The 25,380-nt window shown below is 37.6% G+C and overlaps 1 pseudogene; it reads right to left on the bottom strand.

Annotated features, from left to right (window-relative positions):
• Nucleotides 1-22,560: 22,560 nt before the first annotated feature.
• On the bottom strand, nucleotides 22,561-23,285 carry LOC101966447 (14-3-3 protein theta pseudogene; annotated as a pseudogene).
• Between the last annotated feature and the right edge of the window lie 2,095 nt (nucleotides 23,286-25,380).

The raw sequence follows: 25,380 nt of genomic DNA, 5'->3' as shown, positions 1-25,380 counted from the left end.
GATGACTTTAACCCTACAGTTCCGAGTGGCACATCCTGTTATCTTACCATAGAAAGCACAAATGTGTGCACATTGGTCTCCCTGATTCCCAGTTGGGGGTTTTTATCTTATGGTTTCCTCAAGAGTGAATTCCCCTTGGCTAGAAGTTTTGGTTGAGGGAGATTTTAAAATAGCTTAGTTGATCCTATGAGTATACCTTGAATTCTCAATCCCAAATTCATGTATACCACAGTGTTCCCAAAGCTGTCAAGCACTAAAGAACTTCAGCTGCAAGTTCTTCAGTGCTTGACAGCTACTCCACAGCCACCCGATAAACCCAAGCCCTCTTAGGAACAGTGAGCCTTCCAAGTACCATGGTTTGGATTTGTAATGTCCTTCAAAGGCCCATTTGTTAAAGACGTAGTCCTCAGCTTGGCACTATTGAGAGGTGTTGGTCCTTTAAGGTGAGGCCCTACTGGGAAATTCTAGGAAATTCTAAGCATAATTTTTTCAGGGGATTATAAAATGCCAGTCTCTTTCTCTTTCTCTACTTCTCAGTTACCATAGTGGCTACTATCCACACTCCACCTCATGATGTGCTGCCTTGCTACAGACTCCAAAGCCAAGTGCCAGCTGACCATGGACAGAAACCTCAAAAAACGTAGGCCAAAATAACTTTTTTTTTCTTTTTAAATAAGTTGATTATTTCAGGTACTTGCTACAGTGGTGGGAATCTGTCATATACTGTGAGCTTAGCCTCCTAATCTTTTCTTTGACTACAGTACCCTTCCCATCCAGGTGTATTCTACAGAGACTAGGGATACCATGCACAGACACAAGATAACAATGATGACTCCACATACAATAAAAATTTCTTTCATTTCTGAAGGTGATAATACACATGTATCAAGTTATAATACAGGAAAATAAAAGGCATTCTTCAATATATTCAATCACATAAGCTATGACTTGGTCACCTCTGCATATGGAGGACTCAAATTACAGCGCCACCTTGTATGCATCATTTTGGTGGCATACACCAAAGTGGAATTCATGTGCATCAGAATAGACTGTATGCTGGAGAGAAGTCTCCCATGAGCCCTAGGGAAGATACTTATTTGACACAATGACATTGAAAGCCAAGAGTGTTCCGCATGAAGTGTGCCAGTGATGATAAGAGGATTAACCTCCGAGATGGGTGTGCCCATGAATGAAAGGCTGCCAGAACACAGAGAGAGCCCTGCCCTGGCTCTTTTCAGTGTATCTAACTCGAAAGGGAACTGAACACCTACAGATCCTGCTCTCAAATAGAAGGGAGATTGAACCGCTGTAGAATGTCATAGGTAAGTCACATTTACTATGCAGTTGATTGAGGAGAACCAGTTTGGAAAATTTGGAAGCTGCTCCTCTGTATTGTGTAACTTTCTTTTGAGAATTAGAGTTTTTGTTTGCTTTGTATTTGGAGGAGCATGTGGGATGTTTCTACTAGTAGTGAGTCAATGGATTCCAAAGTGAATTTAAAAAAATAAACTAGGAATAAAGTGACAGGCTCTTCATCACCATCAGAGTGTTCTCATAAGAACACTTAAATTAGTATATTTTTAAGTGATGTCACCAGATATGCCTGTATCAAATCAGGTAGATGAGACATGTGAATAAAGTACCAACACAATGAAGACAGACTTGATTTTTTACTTGGAAAGGACAATTAAAGTTAGTTATTCCTAATCCTTTGTTTTACATGCAAGTTCTATTTTCTTAAGTTGTAGCAATCTAAAGATTTAAGAAAAAAAACTCTGAAATAAAGATAGTTGAGGAATTATCTTTGTCCCACAGCTTTGTAGAGAGATCTTCCTTACCTAGGATTCACCCAACTCCTGCCTGGTATGGAGTATGAGGGAGCCTCACTCTTATTTATCTTGGGGGCATTGTTAAAGTCTTTTTTCTCCTTTTCTGGCTCAACACAGATCTTTTCTAGCCATTAGAACTACTGAAGTGCAAGTGCAAGTTGTCAAAGTCAATGCACAACTTTCACGGGATTCCTGAAGGGAGAACTCCCTATATTTTCTCTCCTGTCTGTGGCAGACTTATCTTGCTTAGTCTGAAAAGCCTGTACTTCAGTGGGCTCCAACCCTCACACCCAGACTCATTCTCTTCTGTGCAGATCACAGAGCACAGCAGTCACGTGGCCTCAATGTTTCCTCTGCACAGACTTCTGCTGTTTACTCACACTTTATTTTAGATCTTATAGGCTATAGGAATGAAGAGGCTTGTTCGAAAGACAGCTGAGCTCAGTGCAAAATAACCTTTCTTCTGTCATTGAAGCAATTGCTTTTTTTTTTTTTTTAATATGCCTTTTGATTATTTTCCTTAAAGGCTTCCTGGACTTCTATTCACTTAGGTACATAATAGGTGATCTCTCTCCTGCTCTGTGGTTGAATGCCAGGATTAACAGAATCTAAGTTCTTGAATTGGAAATTTGGTTAAATACTAGATTAAGAAATTAAGAATAAGAGAGATAAAATGGCTTGTTCAAAGTCTTCTAGATTGTTGGTGACAAAGTAGCACCTGGGAGTGTAGAACTTCACTCAGTCACACACCCAAAGTATCATCACAAATGCTTCTGTTAACCCTTGAGTTCTCTGATTCACATAGCTTCAGAGCTATTGATTGATTCTCCCCTCATTTGATCAGTACTAGACATTCCAAGTGATGATATGATACCCACTTAGCCATGTGTAATAATGTAAAGGGTACAGCTCATAGTTTCTCCTCACCAGAGACATTGCATAGTTTTTTATACAAATTCTAAAAGGGGGGAAGAGTTTTGATGGCAAACAATAAAGGACTACAAATAGGAGTGAAGGTGGGTGGTAGATTCAGTTTTAGGTGGAAGGAATTCCTCAAGAGGCAAAGATTCCAGGTGTTTCCTGCCTATCTATCTATCCATCTATCCATTACATATCCTCAGAAGTGTGCCTGTGTGCAAACACACAGTTATTCTTTTTTGAATAAACACTTACTGAGTGCTTAGCTTAAGCCAAGAATTGTAATTGTAGTAACTGTAAATCTCATAACTCTTTATAGAAGGAACCCCTTATTTTACTATTGATAATGCTAAATTCTAAAATTCATATACATGGTGGTTGTTCTAAGTATAAATTTACTGTTTTTTTAACCAGATCTCAGTAGAACAATCAGTTTTCTACCTCCAATTATTCATAAATCATACAATTAGTAACCCTTACGCAAACTGGGGAAATTGCATTTGGCTAGGAATATAATAAAGTATAATAAAGAATAACATGACAGAGTCCAAGTTCCTGTCACATTATACAGCTTTAGAGATCTCTAAGGATGTCAGACTTTGAGTTTCTGTAAGTCTGGATTTGGATAATGACTGGTATTACTAATTCACTGACCTCGGGTTAATTATTGGATTCCCATGAACTCACTGGCCAAATGGGAATATTGATAATTGTCTTTCGGAATAGTTGTAAGGACTTGAGATGAGGCACATAAAGTTATGCATATAGCGCCTGGTACGTAACAGTGATAAAAAGCACTATGCTTTATCAAGTACTTACTATATGCCGGATATTGTGCTAGGCAACTAAGCTTGTTTCATTTTATTTAATCCTCTCACAATCCTTGAACTCAAACCTGATAAGAAATAATCATCATTACTCTGCACATGAACTGCTCATAGGCGCTTCAGATAAGAACCGCATCCAGGTATTCTGACTCAGAGCAGGAGATCTCACCTCCTATGCCCTAGTGTTTCTTCTCCAAGAAACACTAGCAATGAAGTCCAATTAATGAAGTCCAATTAATGTTCTTCTTATTAGAGGTCACATAACACATCTCCCTTCAATGACATCACTTTTGTTATAATAACATCGAAAAATACCTCACTGGCAATTTAACATCCAACAATGGCAACTTATTACAGAAACATGATTGTTGAGCTCTGGGTGTCGTGATTCTAAGGTGAACCTTGATTTTATTTATTTGGTTTTGTTCTTTTGTTTTGTTTTTAAGCAGTCAGGATAGAAGTTATTCTGGAGCTTCTTTTCAATAAGATCCTGCCTCTGCTCTTTACTTCTGTTAGTTTTCAGATTGGTGTTATTTATTGCTGCACGAGAGGGTGATGGATCTGAGCCAAGGTAAGCTATTGAGACCTTCTGTCACTCTCCTGCCAAAATTTAATAGTACAGTAGATCCTTGTTAGGACATGACTCATCCACAGATTGGGATATATTGCTGGTCAACCTAAGTCTTCCAAACATAACAAGGACACCTGCCAAAGCCTCAAGTCGCATGATTAGTCTATGATACAGATAGAAGTCCTATTTCTTGCCACTTGAGTTATAAAGTATGAAGGTGCAATAAGTCTGAGCATATTGCTTGAATAGACTTTGTTACACAGCAGTGGTTTAACTTGGATTGAGATAGACACAGTAGATGAAAAGGGATAGATTTAATTGCTCCTTTATTCTTACTTTGAAAGATGATTATCTTGGATTCATACATTTTATTCAAGGCAGTTATATGAGGCTTCAGAAAACTTGATTTATATACTAGTTCATTCTTTATCAACAAACATTCATGAAATTTCAGTATATGCAAAACTATGTTCTACATAGGGAAGAGATAATACATAGTGAAGCAGATTCTTGATCTCATGGTGCTTGCAATTTAGAAGGTAAAAAGGTATTTATTGTCTCAAATATATGAACTATATATGATAGCAATTGAAATGGGAAAAATACTGCAAAATTACCAAACAAGAAATCAGCAATCTGCATTCTTTTCTGATGAAGGGATATTTTAATTGAGCTCAGAAAGTTGTGGGTATTAGCTAACTGAATGGAGGAGAATGGTAGAAAGTATTCTTGGTAGAAGGAATAATAAATGAATGGAAATTGGTGACCATTTAGGAACTAAAATATCCCTGTGTTAGGACAAAGGAGTCCTGGGAAGTATGTGGAAAAGCAAAGCTGAGGCAGAATAGCTGAGTCTACAGGCTCTTGTTTTACTGTGTTAAAGGTATTGTCTGTATCAGAAAATCAATGGGAAGAAATCAAAGGAAATTTTATGCATGAATATGTAAGCTTACATTCTGTTAAAAGTATAATACTCCTTTATTTGGCATAAGCCACTTTCGGTCTAGTTTTATTAAAATAAAAAGGAGAACTCTTCATTTTTATGCCTTTTTTTTTGAGACCTGTTATTTGAAAACATCAGTTTTTGTGGTTTCTCTAAATGATGAGACTTGTGGTTAGTCAGCTTTGCGCTACTACAACAAAACAGTTGAGATAATCAACTTATAAGGAGGAAAAATTGACTTTGGTTCATGGTTTCAGAGGATTTTTTTCCATGATTGCTTGGTCCTATTCCTTTAGGTCTGCAGTACATCATGGCAGAAGCACATGATGAATGAAGGGGTTCACCTTACAGTGGCTGAGGAGCAAAGAGATAAAGAGAAAGGGCCAGAGAATGGTCCCTAAATACTCTTGAGGGTGGCATGCCCCATGTGTCCAGAAGACTTCCAACCAGGCCCCACTTCTTAAAGGTGTTACCACCTTCCAATAGTGCCACATATGGGAGACATATTTAGATGGTGATTAATAGTTATCTCCATGAGTTCAGCCAACATGTCTTGATTTATCATTGCTAAGCAGTATCTATTCTCCCCACCATGAAAGCTGACCTGATGGAAAGTCTCTCTTCCTCTTCCATCACCCACTGATTTTTGATGTGGATTTAAAATTTTAACTCTACTGTCTTGTCTTACAGCTTTAAAGTTAGAAACTTAAACATAGTCTTGATTTCCATAACTGTATAATAAAATGATATTGGATAGAGTGGTTCCTTCCATCTTAATATTTTTGAAGGTAGCTTCAGTTATTCTAGGATTTTCCACATAAATTTTAGGGAGGAACAAGGTATTCTATGTCTATCAAAAAACTTACTTGGATTTAAGAAAACCTTTTCTTAAACCTATAAATTAATTTGAAAGAAACTAACATCTCTAAAACATTGAGACTTATACTGTATGAACAGTGTATGTGTTTCCTTTTTCCTTCCTCCCTTCCTTCGTCTCTCCCTATCTTCCTTCCTTCCTTCCTTTTTTCCTTTACTTTATCTTTTTTTTACTGCAAATTAGGCACAATTATTAATGGAGTTGTATGAAATCATTATTTTTTTAAATTTATTTTTGCATTATGATTCTTAATACACCATTATACCATAATTTATCATATCTCTGATTATATATAAGGTATGTTGACACCAAATTCACATCATCATACATGTATTTTGTACAACTATGAGGGTCTCCTTCCACCATCCATGCTACTCCACTTCTTCCTCCCTTTCCCTCCTACCCCTATTCCCTATCTAGAGGTAATCTTACTCCCTTGCTCTCCCTCCCAACCCCATTTTGAGTCACCCTCCTTATATCAGAGAAGACATTCGGCATTTGTTTTTTAGGGATTGGCTAGCTTCACTTAGTATAATCTGCTCTAATGCCATCCTGCAAATTCCTTATTCTTTTTTATTTCTGAGTAATATTCCATTGTGTATGAATGCCACATTTTTTATTTTTATCCATTCATCCACTGAAGGACATCTAGGTTGGCTCCACAGTGTAGCTATTGTGAATTCTGCTACTATAAACATCCATGTGGCTGTGTCCCTGTAATATGCTGTTTTTAGGTCCTTTGGGTATAGTTTGAAAAGAAGAATAGCTGGGTCAAATGGTGGTTCCATTCCCAGTTTTCCAAAGAATCTCCATACTGCTTTCCAAATTGGCTGCACCAATTTGCAGTCCTGAAATCATTTTTAGTTGTATTTACCTAAATATTTGCCATCAACTTGTGGTGATAATGGCTAAAACCAAATGAGAACAAACTAAGACAATCTATGGAAAGCTTGCTGAGGCAAAGGAGCCAGCTGCCACCATTTAAATTTGGCAAAGGTATAAAGACAGGCAGGAAAATTTTACAGTGAAAAGGCTTCAGGTGATCTTGGTTGAGATGCTATCGAAGGCACTGGCATGGGGAAGCAGGAGGTGGGCTAACTAGAAGCGAGGGTACTTTAGATAAGTGGTTTTGTGAGCATATTTGGCTTTGTTTATCTGGTCCTAAGTTGGAAATGAGGGGATGGTATGGAGGGAAGCGTATTGGCTCTGTGTTGGTTTCTGAAAAGGTTATTTGATTTCTGAGACTGGTTGCTGCAGAAATTACAGGCCAGAGCGCTAAAGGCAATAGTAGTTCAAGATTCTAACTATCATTTTTTTTGTGTGTTTTTAGTCTATTTTCTTCCCTATTCTATCTTGCATATTACAGTTTATTTGTGGAAACATTTTTTTCTTTTAAATATATTTAATAACTTATTTTGTAACTCTCGTGTTGATAAAGAAGCATTGCTTTTTCTTTCTGAAAATGTCCTTTTCCTGATTCATGAAAGAATGGGCATTATTTCCTTTTGCTTCCTTGTTACATTTGCTCATACTTTACTATTTTCTTTATTTTTGGGGGGCAGGGTTTACCGGGGAATGGGGATTGAACTCAGGGGCACTCCACCACTGAGCCACATTCTCAGCCCTATTTTGTATTTTATTTAGAGAGAGGGCCTCACTGAGTTGCTTAGTGCCTCACTTTTGCTGAGAGTATCTTTGAACTCTGGATCCTCCTATTTCAGTCTCCTAAATTGTTGGGATTACAGGCATGTGCCACTATGCCCGGCCCTTCACTAGTTTCTTAAATTAGAAATTTATATCAATGATTCCAAACCTTTCTTCGCATCTGATATAAACATTTAATAATTTAAATTTACTTATCAGCATTGCTGTAGCTGCAGCTTTACATATTTTAATAAGTCACGCGTTTGTTCTCAGTTCATCTGAATTTTTCTTGCAATTTCTTTTCTGACTTAATTATTTGTTCTTGTGTAGTTTATTTTTCAAATATTTGGATTTTTTCCAGATATTCTTTAATAATTATTAATTCATCTTTATTAATTTCTGGTTTAATCTTTCATACTTGGGTTTGGATCATTTGAGATAATATGTCTGTGTACAAAAGTTCCACATGGCCTTGGAAAGAATGTTCCATAAATGTCATTGAAGCCAAGTTAGTTGGTGATATTGTTTAAGCTTACACTTCGTTATTGAGTTGCTGCTGTTTTTCTGTCAATTATAGAAAAGATAGATTGAAATCTTCACTAAACTTTTTCTTCCTGTGTTTTGAAAAACTATGTTATTAGGTGCATATACTTTTATAATTATTATTTATTTCTTCTTTGTAAATGATGTTATCACATTAAAAATTATTGCTGTAGGTATATACGTGACTGCATGACCCATGTAATTCTGCAACCTGTACACTCAGAAAAATGAGAAATTACATCCCATCTGATTCAAATGTATGATGTGTCAAGATCATTGTACTGTCATGTGTAACTAATTAAAACAATTTTTAAAAAATTCTCCTTTAGCCAGTTGTGGTGGTGCACAACTATAATCCTAGCTTCTTGGGAGGCTGAGGCAGGAAAATCTCATGTTCAAAGCCAGCTTCAGCAACTTATCGAGACCCTGTTTCAAAATAAAAAAAAAAATGAATAGGGCTTGGGATGTGGCTCAATGGTTCAGCACCTCTAGGTTCAATCCTTGGTTAAAAAAAAAAAAAGAAAGAAATCTTTTTTATCTTCTTCTTTTTATTTGTATTTGCCTAATTTATGTTTTTTACAACATTTTCTTTTAACCTATATGCATTTTTAAAGTATCAAGTAGATTCTTGCTTTTTTAAAACATCAGCATGACAATGTCCATCCTTATAAATTTTTGGACCTTACACATTTAATTCAATTTTCAGTTTACAATTTGAGAGTTTTTTTCCACATTTTTTATTGGTGCATTGTAGTTGTACATAATGATGGGATCTCTTATTATGTATTTATATATGCATACAATATAACAGTATAATTTGGCCAATACTATTTCCCAGCACTTCAGGTCCTCCTTCCCCACCTCTCATCCTTTGGTCCCTTTTCTCTACTGATCTCCCTTTTGTTTTCATAAAATCTTTCCCCCTTTCTTTTTCTTTTTCACCTCTAATTTCCACAGTTGAGAGAAAACATATGACCCTTACCTTCTAAGTTTGACTTATTTCTCTTAACACAATCATCTCTAGTTTTATCCATTTTCCTAAAAATGACACAATTTCATTTTTCTTCATGGCTCAATAAAACTCTTTATTCATTCATCCTAGATCCCTTGGCTAGTTGATGACAGCCATTTGGACTGGTGTGAGATGAAATTTCAGGGCAGTTTTGATTTGCATTTTCCTAATTGCTAATGATGTAGAACATTTTTTTCATATATTTGTTGGCCATTTGTATTTCTCCTTTTCAGAACTGTTAAGTCCACTATCCCATTTATTAATTGGGTTATTTGGTTTCGTTTTTGAGCTCTTTATATATTCTAGATATTAATGTTCTGTCAGAAGAGTAGCTAACAAAGATTTTCTCCCATTTTGTAGGTTCTGTCTTCACCTTCATAATTGTTTCCTTTGCTGTGCAGAAACTTATTAATTTAATTTCAGTTCATTGATTAACTCTTGGCATTATGTTCTGAGCTTTAGGTATCTTATTGAGAAGGTTATTGCCTAGACCTATATGCCCGAGCGTTGACGCTACGTTTTCTTCTAAGAGTTGCATAGTTTCTGGTCTAATTCCTAGGTCTTTGATTGATTTTGAGTTGATTTTGTGCAGGGTGAGAGATAAGGGTCTAGTTTCATTCTTCTACATAAGGATAATCCATTGTCCCATCATCATTTGTTAAAAAGGCTGGTTTTTTACTCCAATGCATGTTTTTGGCAGCTTTGCCAAGAATCAGATAATTGTAGATGTGTGAGTTTTTCTCTGTGTCTTCCTTTCTGTACATTTGGTCTAAGTGTCTGGATTTTTGCTAGTACCAAGCATTTTTTGTTACTATAACTCTATAGTATAATTTAAAGTCAGGTATTGATATGCCTCCAGCATTGATTTTTTTGGCTTAGAATTGTTTTGGAGATTCTGGGTCTTTTATTCTTCCAAATAAATTTTAAAACTTTTTTTTTTAAGTTCTGTGAAGAGTATCATTGGTATTTTGATGGGAATTGTATTAAATCTGCATATTGCTTTTGGTATATAGCCATTTTTAACAGTGTTAATTCTACTTATCTATGAACAAGAGAGGTCTTTCTATCTTCTGAAGTCTTCTTCAGTTTCTTTCTTCATAGTATTTACTGTAGATGTCTCTCGCACCTTTTGTTAGAGTTACCCCTAGGTCATATTTTTAAGGCTTTTATTAATGGAATTGTTTTTCTGATTTTTTTCTTAGCAGATTAATTTTTAATATATAAAAGAGGGTTATTGAGTTTTGCATGTTAATTTTGTAATCCGCTATTTTGCCAAATTTGTTTATTAGTGTTAGCTGTATTTTGATAGAGTTTTTTTTTTTTTCTTCTTCTTTTTTTAAACCTTCTAGGTATAGGATCTTGTATGCAAACAGTGATAATTGGACTTATTTTTATCCTTTTATTTTATTCTCTGACATAATTTCTCTGTCTAGAATTTCTAGCACTATATTAAATAGAAGTATTGACAGTGGACATCCTTTTTTTCTCCCAGATTTTAAAGAAAATTCTTTCATTTTTTTTCCTATTTACTATGAGATTGGCTTCAGTTTTTCATCTACAGCCTTTATGATGTTGAGGTAGGTTTCTTCGATCCCTAGTTTTGTTAAGCTTGAATCCCAGACCACCCAAAGACCACCAGAGAGCAAGATTTGATGTAAACAGCAAAGAGGTGTTTATTGAGAGCTAGCTGGGTCCTCTGCGCACACATAGCAACTGGTGATGCTGAGATGCCCCTAGCCCAGGGTTTTGCAGCAGTTTTTATACATTCTTTGGGGAAGGCAGGGACTTCACATACATCATAGCATCTGCCCAGCAGGACTGCGGCAAGAGGTGTGTTGAAGTCATCTAGTATTAGGTTGTTTTTGAGATTTCAATTTAAGTGGCATATTTTAATATAATTAGTCACACCCATGTTTGGTGCATAAATATTCATTATTTTATATCTTTTTGTTGGATTGTTCCTTCACTAGTGTAAAGTGAAATTCTTGTCTCTACTGATTGATTTTGGTTGGAAGTCTGTCTTGTCAGATTTGAGAGTAGCTTTCTGCTGTTTTCAGGCTCCATTCACACCGTATATCAATTTCCATCCTTTTACTTTCACCTGTAAGGTGTAATGCTTGCAAACAACCTATATTTGGGTCTTGTTTTTTAAATTAGTTTTGTTGGTTTGATCTTTTAATTGCAAAGCATTGGACAGCGTAGACTATTTACATTCAATGTCATTAAAGAGAGGTGTTTAATAATTTCTGACATGTTGATCTGTTTTTAATTTGGCCCTGTTTCTCATTTGCTTAGCCACTATTTGAGTGAAATTTGTTCATTTTTGAGTTCTGAGGTTTGTTTTTTATTTCTTCTATGTGGAATTTTTTTTTTTTTGGTCTTCCAGCTCTGAGATTCCATCTTCAGCATTGTCTACTATACTAGAGACACTTTCAATTGAACATTTTATTTGATTTATTATGTCCTTCATTTTCATGATTTCTGTTTGGTTCTTTTTCAATATTTCTATCTCATTATTGAATTTCTCATTCATGTCTTATTTTGAGTTTCTTAATTTATTTAATTGTTTTCTGTGCTCTCTTGGATTCTTTTGAATTCTTTATCTGATATTTTATCCACTTCAATATCTTTGTGGTGATGAATTATAAATTTTAGGAGGTGTCATGTTACCTTTTTTTTAAAAACATTTCTTGTTTTCTTGTGTTGAATTTTATGCATCTCTTGGGAGATATTTGTCTTCTACTCCAATGGGCCATTTTAGGGCATAGTCTTCATTTGCCAAAGTGTCTTACAGTGGTCTAAATTGAGACCCCAAGTGGGGGTGACATCCACAACTTTGTGTTAATTCTCTCTGTTTTTACTGTAGTAGTGGATATAAATAACTGGGATCTGGGGGCCCACCTCTAGACATTTTTACTTAGTTTGTGTTTTTGTCTTTTCTATTCTTTGTATCAAAGTATAGCTGAAGACGAGTGTCATTAATTTGTTTGTGGGGGTAAGTTCATGGTATTTGATTTAAATCAATAATAAAGTCTCTACCCTGTGATGCTGTAGTGCCCCTGTAGGTTCCCAGCACCTCAGAGAATAGGGGGAAACACACAATAGCAACAACTGATGCAAATACTATACAGTATTAGAATAAATGCCTTGTTCCTACTATGTCATCTACAATGTCACTTGACACAAAACAAACAAAACCCCCAGAAATGGTGTGGTCATCAATTGGCAACAGCTTAAACAATAAGTAACCATAAACTAGAGCTGGCTTTGAAGTAAGCAACAGGTGTCAACAATGTTATCCACAGCAGAAACAATTGCAGTGGTATTAATGGTGGGGCAGGAGTTATATAAACCAATTAGATCCAAAAAATGTTAAAATATGGTTAATTATGAGAAAAAAATGAAAGTTAGAAAAGTGTTTGCAATTTTGAACAGAGAGAATGTAAAAAGAAATGTAGCAGGTGAGGATATAAGGAAGGAGAAAAACTGGAGAAACAAAGTAAAGAGAAAAAGAGATAACAGAGAATTTGGCTGTTACCAGGGGGAGAAAAGAGAGAAAGAAAATGGGAAACAAATGAAAATTACACAAAACAACTAAAATTTACAAATCTAAAACCATAACCTTCAAATATAAGGCAAGGAGAAATAATTATATGAAACAAATGCTAAAAGTGAGAAATAAAAAAGAAACAAATATGTATATATGTCCATGAACCAAACAGTACAGAAAGAACACACACACACACACACACACACACACACACACACACACATCCACATGGAAAAATATTCTTAATCAAAAATGAAGGAATTGTTTTCACTGAGATTGTTCAAATAGTTGATAAGAACACATGGTCGCTCTCTATGCCTGACTGTCTTTCTTCTTGAGCTATGTACTGACAGCAAGAGCAAGGGTGGATGTTGTTAATCCCTTCCTCCTTTTGTGTTGCAGTTCAAACTACCAGTTGGAGTGGCCTAAGACTACAGCTGATCAAAAGAAGTCTCAGCTTCCCACCACTATAAGGTAGGACCGAGTGGGAGGTGCTGTCAGTTGGAGTTCTGTTTGCACAGACCAGATTGATGCACTCCCAGGGTGGGGTTGTGCAGAGTTCTATGAAGGAGTTCTGGGGGTGGGGCTTATATCTAACCAGGTCTCAGGGGCTTTGTTGGATGGTGTCTGCTGTGATAAGATTATATCCACATACCCCTAGGATCTGATAGCTACTGATCTGTTGGGAGTCTGGATCTCAGAAGATTCCCAATAATTCTACTTGTGGAGCAGGGAAACCAAACCTCCACACACTCTGCAGCCCACAAAACAGCCTTCCCAGGCTTAGTCTCTGAGTATATTAACAGCCACCATTTTTACATTCCTGACCCCCTTGTGCTGGTCATGTGAGCACCAGCCTGTAAGGAGAAGGCAGTTGGCTGCCTTTTGCTTCTGATTTGAATCCCCCGGTAAAGTCATCTCTGTGCCTGTTTCACTCCTATTTTGCTAGGTGCTCCCTAGACCACTTTTTGGAAAAGGATGGTAATATCTGCTATGATCTCCAGGCTCCTGCCCAGCACCTGCAGCTTGGCTGCCTCAAGATGGTCCTTGCCTCAGCTCTTTGCAGCCAATTGAGAAATAGCACTGTTTTCAAGCATCAGAGTACAGTGCTGCCTCTGGATCAGCTAAATTCAGGCTGTTTTTTATGATCTTAGATTTTTCCAGACCAAATCTGTCCATTGTGTTTTTCTCTGTGTTCTCCCTCCCCCTGTACATAGTGCTACCACTGCTGCTGGTGTAACCAGCTTAGCTCCAAAGGACTTCTTTGTTTAATGTATCTAAATTTCTGAATCTCTAAGACACTCCGACTATCCAATAATGGAATTTTGTGAATCCCTCTTTCATCAACCTCATTGAAGCAGTATTTCTGCAGCTTGACTCTCAAGTCATGGAGAAACTAGGAATACAGGCATCCTCTAATCCACCATCTTGAGTCCTCTATAATTTGAGCTGTAATAAGCCATGTTGGTCTTTGCTTCCGACTCCTATCATTTGTTCAGTTGTGATGATTTTACTTCTACACATCCAACACACTCCATAATATGTCGTCATTTTTTCCCCCTTGTAATTGTCAATTATATTTTAAGGTGATAAGAAACCCCTTTCATATTTACTCCTACACTTACACCTTCTTTTTTATTTGCGATCATCTTCTTTCTGCTTCAGAAGTTCCTCATTCTTTTCGTAGCCCATGTGCTGGCAATGAAGTTCTTTTTCAGCCCCTCCCCTGCACAAAAATCTTTCATTTACTCTTTTAGAATGACATTCGTGCTGTGTAAAAAAAATCCTTTTGAAAGAAGCATTCATTGTACTTATATTCATTTATTATTGAATATTGTTATCTTAATTATTCCTGACTATGGGGTACAGTGTGATTATTTGATGCATGTATACAATGTACAATGATCACATCAGAGTCATTAGCATTTCTGTACCTCATAGATATGTGAAATTATTATGTGTACCAGAACTTCTGCAGACCTTGCTTCGTAAATGTCTTTGTTAGTGAAAAATAAATAGAAACATATAGTTTTATTTTGACTTTTCACAATGCACAAACTAAAACGGTTCTTAACTTGTGATCATAGGAGCAAATGTGACTCCATTTTGTTTTATGACTTTATCCTGTAAAACAACCATGTCAAATAGAAGGGTCATGACGGGGGCAAGATGTTCTTTTCCTTTTCCTATAGAGACCTTTAAGAACACAGAACTACCTAAAGGGGCATTGTTTCTGTAACTGGGGTGACTGGGCTAACTGTGATTGGTTAGGCTTCCCTCCGCTTGACTGCACTGTCCTGCTTCTGTAACCTGGCTTACTTGCATTGGCTGGACCCCCGAACATCCCTTTTGTGGTTTTCAGGCTTATAAGAGTGCCCTTGCAATTGTTTGGGGCTGATCAGGGGAACAGCTTTATGTTCTGGTCAGCCACCACCAGTGTGCTTCAATAAAGGCTTGATTCGATTATACGTGAGTGGTCTGGAAGTCAGTCTATGAAACCCTGGGATGAAGCTTTAACTATAACGACTAAAACAGCAGACGTATTATCAAGCAATGGAACACGGCCATTCAATTAGATAAAGAGAGAAGTAAAGGAAAGATAAATTAATGGAAGAGGGAAGAGAGAACTCAGAACATTGAATAATCAGAAGTTGTGCAAGATTTAAGAATTGCTGTAGGAAATCAGATAAGTAAACAGTTCAAAAGGTTAGAGGAAAACAATCAGAGTGGCAGCTTGGTTGAGTGACGTTGGAGGTGGGGCATTCTGGGCACAGCTCCACAGCAGTGAAGCATGAGTAAACATCCAGGAGCTGGCAGGTCAGGATGTCACAGGGACACCTGGACATGCAAAGGTGACAACAGTCCTGGCTGGCAAAGAGGAACACTGCAGATCAAGTCCCTGGGTCTTTGTAAAATGAAGAGTAGTGACAAAGAGGTCATTATGGAATGTTTTGGGAGGGAAGAGAGTGCTATGGTTGTCTTAGCGATCACATCTCTGTTCTCATTTTGCTTTGTTCAAAAAAATATACATAAGTAAAGAGACCATTTGACCAGTGCCCATCAGTGCCTAGGAGGTCCCTAAAGGTGAGAAGAATGGTTGACTCTTAGTAGCAACTATATATGAATGATGATACTTGAATTTTCTCTGAACCTGCAAAATGGGGTATTGAAAGCAAATTTTTTTTTCCAGTTTGAAAAACAAAGAAATGTGGAATTTACTTCATAGTGAAATATAATATTGTGCATATATGATATGTATATGTTACATATGTGTGTATATATGTGAGCATATATGCACATACATATATACATGTGTAGTGCATACACTCATACACATGCACAGATCTATACTTTCAGGTGAGTTTACACGTTATCAATAGATATGTCAGAAACACATTAGGACATTTGTTCTCTTTATTAGATCTTGAGATTTTACTGCAAGCACTATAAAATCAAATTCATTTTGAGCACTTTTAAAAACAAAAATAAAATTCACATGTTGATTATATTTTCATTGACACGTATGCCTGACAGCCCATAGGGCGGCCAGCATCCCATCCACTCCTGTTCAAGTTCTTGAGTGATGCCCTCCTTCACAGAGTGGGCGGGACCTTGATGGACTCCAGCCAATGGGATGTGGAGAAGGTGTTAGGCTGTCACTCTCATGACTGCATTGTATGCATGGACTCTGTCTTGCTGGAAGACCCCTCTAGAAACTCGCCCCTCCTTCCTGGATTTGAAGAAGTAATTGGCCACATTGGGAAGCCTGTGTGGCAAGGCACTGAGGCTCCTATCTGCTTATAATTACTGCCCTGTTAATCCATTCAAGTGGATTAATCCACAGATTGGGTCACAGCTCTCATGATTTAATCACTTTAGTTCTGAATATTTTTTTAATGTCCACACATGAGCATTTGAAAGGCCCTACATATCTGAAGCATAATACCCAGCTAAACTGTGTTCAGACTCCTGACCCACGTACACTGCAAGATTATAAATGTGTCCTGTTTTCAGATGCTGAGTCTGTGATAGATTCTTAAGTTGCACTAGATTATGAACACACAACTGAAATGTGATTTGTAGATTTCAAAATGTGGATTCCCCTGTTTGTTATTTTGAACATAGTTGTAATAGAGGCAAACATTGGGGTACATTTGAATTTTATATCATCACAATTTTTTTCTTTTATTGTCAGTTTATTTACTAATTAATTATCAACAAAAATAAGTTTTTCCTTACATCACAAAGTGATTAAGGTAATGACCGTAAACTAATCATTGCTGACATAGAGCTACATTTTAATTTATTAGAAAGTGGTTTGAGGAGGATACATCTATTCAGGATATTATTACCCAAATTTTCATTGGTATATGCAGCTTTTTTGTCTTTCAAAAGCTTTATTAAAGCCTATTTTTATATATCATTAAATTAGTTCATTAAACAATGTACAACTCAGTAGTCAGGCATGGTGGCACACATACCTGTCATCCCGGCTACTCAGGAGGCTGAGGCAGGAAGATTACAAGGTCAAGATTCATCTTAGCAATTTAGCAAAATCCTGTCTCAAAATGAAAAATATAAAAAGGACTGATGATGTAACTCAGTGGTAGAACTGCCCCCAGGTTCAATGCCTGATACTGCAAATAAATACAAGATGTATAACTCAGTGACTCTAAGTAACTATCCAGATGGCTCAAACCAACATCATAAGCCACTTTTCGAATATTCCCATTTCTTCATGATCACTCATGTTCATTTATAACCTCTGTTATGATCTGTAGCCCTACTCAACCACTAGTCTACTTTCTATCTTTGTTGATTTTCCTTTCTTGAATATTTAATATAAACAAAATCATACTATATGTTAACTATTATATCTGACTTCTTTTGCTTTACAAAAAATGTTTTTTAGATTCATCAGTCTTATAGCTTGTATCAGTACTTTATTGGTTTTTATTGCCAAGTAATATTTCATGGTAAAGATATAACACATTTTATCCAACCATTTTATCAGTGTTATACTAAAGGAGAAAGTTGAGATTATTGATGTGAGATCATTCTTCTCTTATAAAATGGGCATATAAGCTAGGTTAGAGAAACTAAGCTCAGCTTCAGCTGTATGCAATAAATATTAATGTGCTAAATTTTATGTTAATTCAGATCAAAATTCTTTCTAATTTTTGCTACCTATATGTTGTTTAGAAATACATTGTTTGATTTCCAAATACTTAGGGTTTCCCAATTTGCATTCTGTTATTGATTTCTAATTTAGCTCCATTGTGGTTAGAGATTAGATTTTATATGATTTATTAAGACTCTTCTTGTGATTTTTTTATAACTAATCCGATGGCTCACTCCTATGAATTGGGGAAGAATCTATGTGCTCTTGAGAACAAGACATTTTTGCTGGCGTTGGAGGGAGTTCAAGCTGGATCATGGTGTTCTTGTATTTTTGTCAGCTGCTACTTTTCCTGTGCATGGCCCATAGTTTCCTGTTCTATTATGTGTCTTAATTTTTTTTGGTGAAAACTGGGCACTTTTGGTAATAGAATGTAGACATTCTAGAGATGAGATTCCAATCCCTCTCTAACCTTCTAATAGAATTTGTTTTTTTTTCAGTTTTGCTATTATTTCTTTCCTGACCTAGAGTACGTCTGTAAAGTCTATATTCCCTGTTGTGTATAACCTCTGAAGACTCTTGTTCCGTTGTTTTATTTATAAAGAAAATTTCACTTTTGATTAGGATGCATTAACCATATGTAGCAATGGGGTTCGGAAATTTCAATACATACATACTGCACTTGCTCATCACATGTAAACTCCTTTTTCTACCCTTTTCATCTCTAATAATCACTGTTGTGCATTTGGTTTGACATTTTTAGTTTCCACATATGAGAGAGAACATACAATGCGTCTGTATCTGGCTTCTTTCATTTAACATGATCTTATCCACTTTCACTGATTTTGCTGTAAATGATCAGATTTAATTCTTCTTTATGGCCAAATAATACTCCATAGTGTATATATACTCATTTTATTTATCCATTGATATGGCTGATATCATGTTTTAGTTATGATGAATAGTGCCGTAATAAACATGGACATGCTTATATATTCCTTGTATACCTTGGATCCCCAGATCTTATTTTCTGAAAGGCTGTGTGTTTACACATGTGTGTAATGCACCTGGCCATGTGTGTATGTGTTCAACACACCTTTGATAACTATGTATTTGGCAATTCCGATTTAACTTCTGCTTCTTGTTTGTACAGAGTTTTCAATTTAACCAAGAGGGACTGGGGGCCTCTGAGGTTTTTCCCGCACATGCATGCTGCTTTGAGATTCTCAAGACTATTATAGGTTTCTTTCTTTCTTTTTTTGGTACTTGGCATTAAACCAGGAGTGCTTTACCACTGAGCCACATCTCCAGCCCATTTCTTTTTTTTTTTTAATTTTGAGTTAGGGTTTTGCTAGGTTGCTTAGGGCCTTGCTAAATTGCTGAGGCTGGTTTCAAACTTGCAATCCCACTGTGTCAGCCCCCAGAGCCCCTGGAATTAAAGGCATGCACTACCACACCCGGTATATCAGAAGTTTTCAAAGCTCCCTTTGAACACCTCCAGAGTAAACTTTGGATTTTTTGGTCATTCTCTTGTTTGCCTTATACAGCTGCCATATGAAATAATTTCAGCGGCTTATTTTCAATAATTTCCTCCTGGATAGAGCTTTTCAGGAAGGGAGTTCTGAGTCAAATCAAATAATGAGAACTCCCTGTGAAAGTGGCTTTTCTAGAAGGTTGCAAGACAGGTCAGGGAGGGGCTAGGCTCTTGGGTGGGGATGAAGAGCAGCCCAAGGCTGGTCTACGATTCCTGTGCTACCAGGGTGCTGAGGGAAAGCAGCTAAAATACCCTAAACCCCACGAGTTCTTATTGAGGTTCACTAGTTTTTCTCAAATACTATATCTTGAGATTGTTTACACCTCTGGTTAATTTCCAGGGCAACATAAAGCTTGATTTTGTTAAACTTGTTAGTGATTCCATTACTTTTATGTAGGAGCATATTTGTAGAAATCTTTACCCCTCCACTCTGGAAGTCCTCTCCACATGCAGCTTTTAAAAGTAATCTCACGAACATGGTAAATCTTCAGCCTTTTTCCTCATCAGCATATTTAAAATGTGTAAAGTTCTGCCAAGCATTCTCTATCACCATTAGGATCCACACAGGCTTAAAAACGAAAGTCACTACTAGAAAACCACAAAACAGAAACTACGAATAACCCTAACAATAGGAGATTAACTTCCTTTAATATTGGACAAATAAATACGTTTTGCATCATCCTAATGGGAGACACTAAGGAGAATAAAAATAAGTCGAGCATGAAGTAAAAAAAGAAAATGGAGCGATTGTAGGATACGTTGACTGACTGTCAAGAAAATAAATCGATAGGAATTAGTTATGAGAAATAAAGAAGAACCCCCTCAAGCTAATGTGTGACGTTACCCGGATTACAGTCACTGAAAATGAAATTTAAAAAAAAAAAAAAGAGGATGGAAAATTGAAGTGGAGTTATTGTAAATTCAAAAGAAAACAATAATCACGAAATATAACAAAAAGATAGAAAGAAGATAATTTAAAGTATATTTTTTAGAAAGGAAATACTCTGGATTTGAATCAAAAGGAAAAAAGAGGAAGAAAAATGCTTTATCATAGCACCAAAAATGGATTTCAGGGTGCAGGCTAACTTCCCGTGAACAGGGACCCCAACTTCATCATCTGTCATTCTTTCCCTTTCTTCCTAAGATGAATCATGAGCGCGATCAATGAACCACTAAATATTTGAAATCCTAAAAGGCAAATATCACAAACACAATGCTTTTGGGTGTCTGTGAGATCATATATCTTAAACTCTTCCCAGATCTACCCCACATCACCAGACATACCCTTGCAAAGTGGAAGGAAGCGAGTTTGTCGTAGGGGCTTAAGCTCCATAACCAATGGTCACACACAAGCACATCACATGAAAGAAAGTTCAAGGTCACCTCTGCTGTTGGGTGCATATTATCCCGCATTGGCACAGCAGGTCAGAGCTCACAAGAGGCACAGGAAACACCTTGAGAAGCAGTCTGGCTTGGCTGTCTCTCCTCATTCAAGAGGGGAAGCTACGCGCTTCTTGGAACTTGTAGAGTTATACAGGAGCAGAGTATGGTGTTAAATTGCAAATACTGTGTCATACAGTGGTGAATCCATTCTCCTGTGTAGGAGAGGTTCACAGATAATGATCAAGTTGTTTGGCTGCTAGTGTGAACACTAATGCTGAAGAAGTAGATACTATTCTACAATAACTAAGGAGCTTCAGGTACAGTCATTTCAGGGCAGTCACTTGAATGCAGTAGAGCATGTCATAATCCAATTCATCTTGCTATTTGGACTCTTGGCAGCTCATTTTACATGCAGTCAAGCATTTTCCCCAAGAACAAGAAGGAAATTACCTTGCTAGCTGTTATAGTGGTGATTCTTCGGTGTAAGCAGTGATAATACAATTGCTCACAGGCATCTCCTGGGATACTAATGAAGTTAATTGGCCCATGGGCATGTAAAATACAGTAAGGAAGGAATTTTAGTTTCTAAGTGCATTGTCTGCAAGTGGTTAGATTTTCACTCTTTCCCCCCAGATTTTGAAGTGTTTTGAATATTTTTCTTAAAAAAAAACAACCAAAAAAAAACCCTTAAATTCCTTTATTTTAAAAAGAATTTAAACCTGTTGTGGTGGCACAAATCTGTAATCCCAGCAATTCAGGAGGCTGAGGCAGGAGGATCACAAATTTAGGCCAGCCTTATGAACTTAGTGAGGCCCCTAAGCAAATTAATATGACCCTGTATCAAAAAACCAAAACAGGGCTGGGGGGCTCAGGTATTAAGCACCCCTGGATTCAATCTCTAGTACAAAAAAAAAGTAATATTCTATAGGACAAAATTAATGATATGGCATATGCTTAAATTATGCTAATAATTAGCTTAGAAACAGCATAATAATCTGTAAACTATTGTATTTTTCTATTTAATTATCATCAGGGGTTATAAAAAAATAATGCTACTGACCAGCAGAGGTGTTTACTGAGCATAAAAATTCATAAAATTCTTTTTTTTTGAGGTGTAAGTGAATTTTTATTGGGAGAGGAAGTTGTCAACTTAAACTGCAGCAAATGATGAGTAAATGAGGAAACTCCCTATTATCCCAGAGAATACTCATGACCTCCACAACATGTGATATATAGGAGCAATTTCAATTTGTAACTCCCAGCCCAGAAATGCCAAGGGCTTTCCCATTCAATCTAATACTTCTGGATTCCCACTAAAAAGGAATACAGTAAGAGTAAGAACAGGTGGCTTACTGAAAAGAAACCCTCCAAGAAGAATAAGGAAGGGAATGTAGAAATTAAGAAGTTATGTAGAATACTCTTTATTGCAATTACGTACATTTTCTTATCCTCATAGTAACATAAAACACAGTCACTGGTAGAACTGGTTCAGATTACCTAAATACCAGATATATTTTTAGTCCTCTACTAAGTGTTTGGAAGTTACTTATGTTTACATGAAAAGAAGCTATTGCAATTTTTCTACAACAGTAACTTCACACCAAGAAGGCCAAGTCACACAGAAATCAAGGAATGGAGTTTTCCGGAAGCTTCAGTGTTAAAAGATTATGAACAGTTGATTTCATACCCATGATGGGTTTCTTTTCTATAGGAAAGACAAATGGAATAAGGAAAGTAAATCTGTAAAAAAAGTTTCTTGAGGGTAGAGGAATGACACCCTGTGGTATTAAGTTTTCAGCAAAATGCTGCATCACGTTTTTCTGCACTGTCTGGTGTCCATAATGTTGTCTCTAAGCAACTTCACGATGAGGGTCCTGTTCTTGTATGAATCTCCATTCAATGCATCAAGTTCTGCAAAGGCCTTGTCAACAGCCGTTTTAGCTGTTCAGGCAAGCTCTGGATTATTAAGGCTCTCATGGTAAAATACAGAAAAGTTAAGAGCCAGCCCCAAGCAGATTGGGTGTGTGGGTTGCATATCTTTCTTGCTTATAATCAATTGCCTCTTGTAAACTCCTCTGGAAGTATCTATGGTTTGCTTCCAATCATTACCCACATGCAACTTCAGCAAGGTTCCAAAAGTAATCTCCTTTCATTTTCAGATAAAAGACCTCACTCTCTGTCTTTGTTACATTGGTTATTAAATACTTATCCAACAATTCCAAAACCGTGGTGCAGATGAACCTCAGCTCTACTCTGCTTTCTCCTGATAGTCTTTAACCAGTTGCAACTTCTGTTGGAAGTGTTGGTCTTCTGCTTGATGCTCTAGATGACCCTCTATGCTGACCTGTGGCCCCCAACCATATTCTTTTTGGTAGCTGAGAACATATTGCACTTATTGTTGGACAGCTCAGTGCCGTGCTCCGTCACAGCCTTCATGCAGGTGACCCCTTCATTGTAGCACTCAGCCTGTTTGGCCAGCTGGGCCTTCTGAGTGTGGGGGCCAGGGATGAAGGTGAGGTGAGAGAGTGCAAGCATCCACCCGGATCCTGAGTCCTCCTCCTCTAGAGCTTCTCCTCTCTGTGGCTGCCACACAAGTCCCCATAAAATTATTTGGAGTTTTCAAGAGAATCACTGTTTTACTAAAGCACTCCACCTGGTGCTTTTTAAAAACTTTCATCAAAGCACCTATAGTTGATTCATTCAGTCTCTTTCCTGCACCCCAGCCCTCTTCTTCCTCTCTGAGCTTTGGAGGGTCAGCCATGTGGCCCACATTTTCTAGACCACTGCCTGACTACCTGAGTGGGTAGGATCCTGTGGGCAGGAGACATGAGAGGAGAGAGGTCAGAATGTCCTCTCCTCTCTTTCCCTGAATCACTTCTTACCTCCTGCCACGAAGAAGAGCCAGCCCCATTGCTCCCTCAGCTCAAATTTCAGCTCCCATTGATTTTCAGAATTTCTATCCCTTCTCCTTTCTCATTGTCCCCTTCGTCTTCCTTTATTGTCTCCTTCTTCAATTCTGACGGGTCCCCACTGTGAAGATCTGCATTGGAGGTAACATCTCTTTTGGCTGAGACTCTATTATGGTTTGCATGTGAGGTGTCCCCTGAAAGCTCATGTGTAAGACCACGCAAGAAGGTTTAGAGGAGAAACGATTGGGTTAGAAAAGCCTTAACCCAATCAGCGAATTAAACCCCAAGGGGATTAACTAAGTGGTAACTGAAGCCAGGGACGGTGTGGCTGGAGGAAGTGGGCATGGGGGGTCTGCCTGGGGGGTATGTATTTTGTCTCTGGTGAGTGGAGTCTCTCTGCTTCCTGATCATCACAGTGAGCCACTTCCCTCTGCCACACCATTCCACCATGATGCTCTGCCTCACCTTAAGCCCCCCCCCCCCAGAAGGGAGCTGTCTGTCTGTGGGCTGAGACCTCTGAAACCTGTGAGCCCTCAAATAAACCTTTCCTCCTCTAAAATTTTTCTCCTCAGGTTTTTTTTAGCCACAGCAGCGGAAAACCTGACTAAAACAGACCCTAACCTATATTATTCATTCACATGTCTATTTCTTTCTTTCTAAGTAAAAGATTCTGGAAAGCCAGAGAGTCAAATTTCATTCAGAGTAGACTAGATCAGACCTCATTTTTTTTTTTTTTTAAAAAAAGTTAAATTGAAAAACCCACTAGTTATCACTAACTTAAAACACAGGTTTATTTCTTGCTCATGGGAAATGTCCATTTTGAGGCTGTGTCTGGTGGGATGGTATCTCTGTTCCTTACGGGCACTGAGGATTCTAGCTTCCATGGTGGGAAAAAAGGGGATGAGAGCCCCAAAGAGCCGTCTGGGGTAACTACACACTGGTCTGCAAGTGGCATGTACCTACGGTCCGCCTAACTACTGTCCATCAACTAGTCATATGATCTCACCTGACCAAAAGAGGGCAGGAAGTTAAACACTAGCATTACCCCTGAGAGCTAAAAATAATCTGGCAAATAGCATTAACTTTAACTATTTATCCTTCTGTTACACATACTGAGCTCCTCGTCTTCCCCAAAGGCAAGACAGTCTCCACTGCTCCTATAGGGACAGCCGGAGGACCCCATCATGGAAGGCATTCTGCCCCTGGTCCAGGCCATCTGCAGACTGCCCAGAGACCTCATAACAAGACCTCTACCTTGGTCTGCAACAGTGATCTGCCCCTTCAATCTCCTGATGCACAATGGTGGCAAAGTGCTCAAAACCAAGACAAAGTGTCCCAACCAAACAAAAAAGACCACAAACACTCATCCCACTTGAAGAAGGAAACTATGAAGAACATTTTGGGGTCACTCTGAATGTTCATCAGGCTGACAGTTTAAGCACCCCCACCCAGGAAGTAGAATTGCTCCTTGACCCAGCTCTGAGTTTTCTTGTTGAAATGCACTGATCTCAGGTCCAGATCCAACCCTGGGATACTCTACCTTTTCCATGTTTCATGGCTACTTCAAACACTGGACATGTTCACTTCCAGGTAAGTGAGTAGCTTCTTGATCTCCTTCTTGCTCCTAGAAGATTATGAACATTTGGTTCCTTTAATTCTTAAATAATCTCAGACTTTTATTTCTGCCTGGTGTTCCCCCTCCTTAGACTGTGGTGGCTTTC

Source organism: Ictidomys tridecemlineatus, chromosome 7 (genome assembly GCF_052094955.1).
Source record: "Ictidomys tridecemlineatus isolate mIctTri1 chromosome 7, mIctTri1.hap1, whole genome shotgun sequence".
Classification (NCBI taxonomy): Eukaryota; Metazoa; Chordata; class Mammalia; order Rodentia; family Sciuridae; genus Ictidomys; species Ictidomys tridecemlineatus.
The sequence above is the reverse complement of the archived record's forward strand: the minus strand, read 5'-3'. Positions and strand labels throughout refer to the sequence as shown.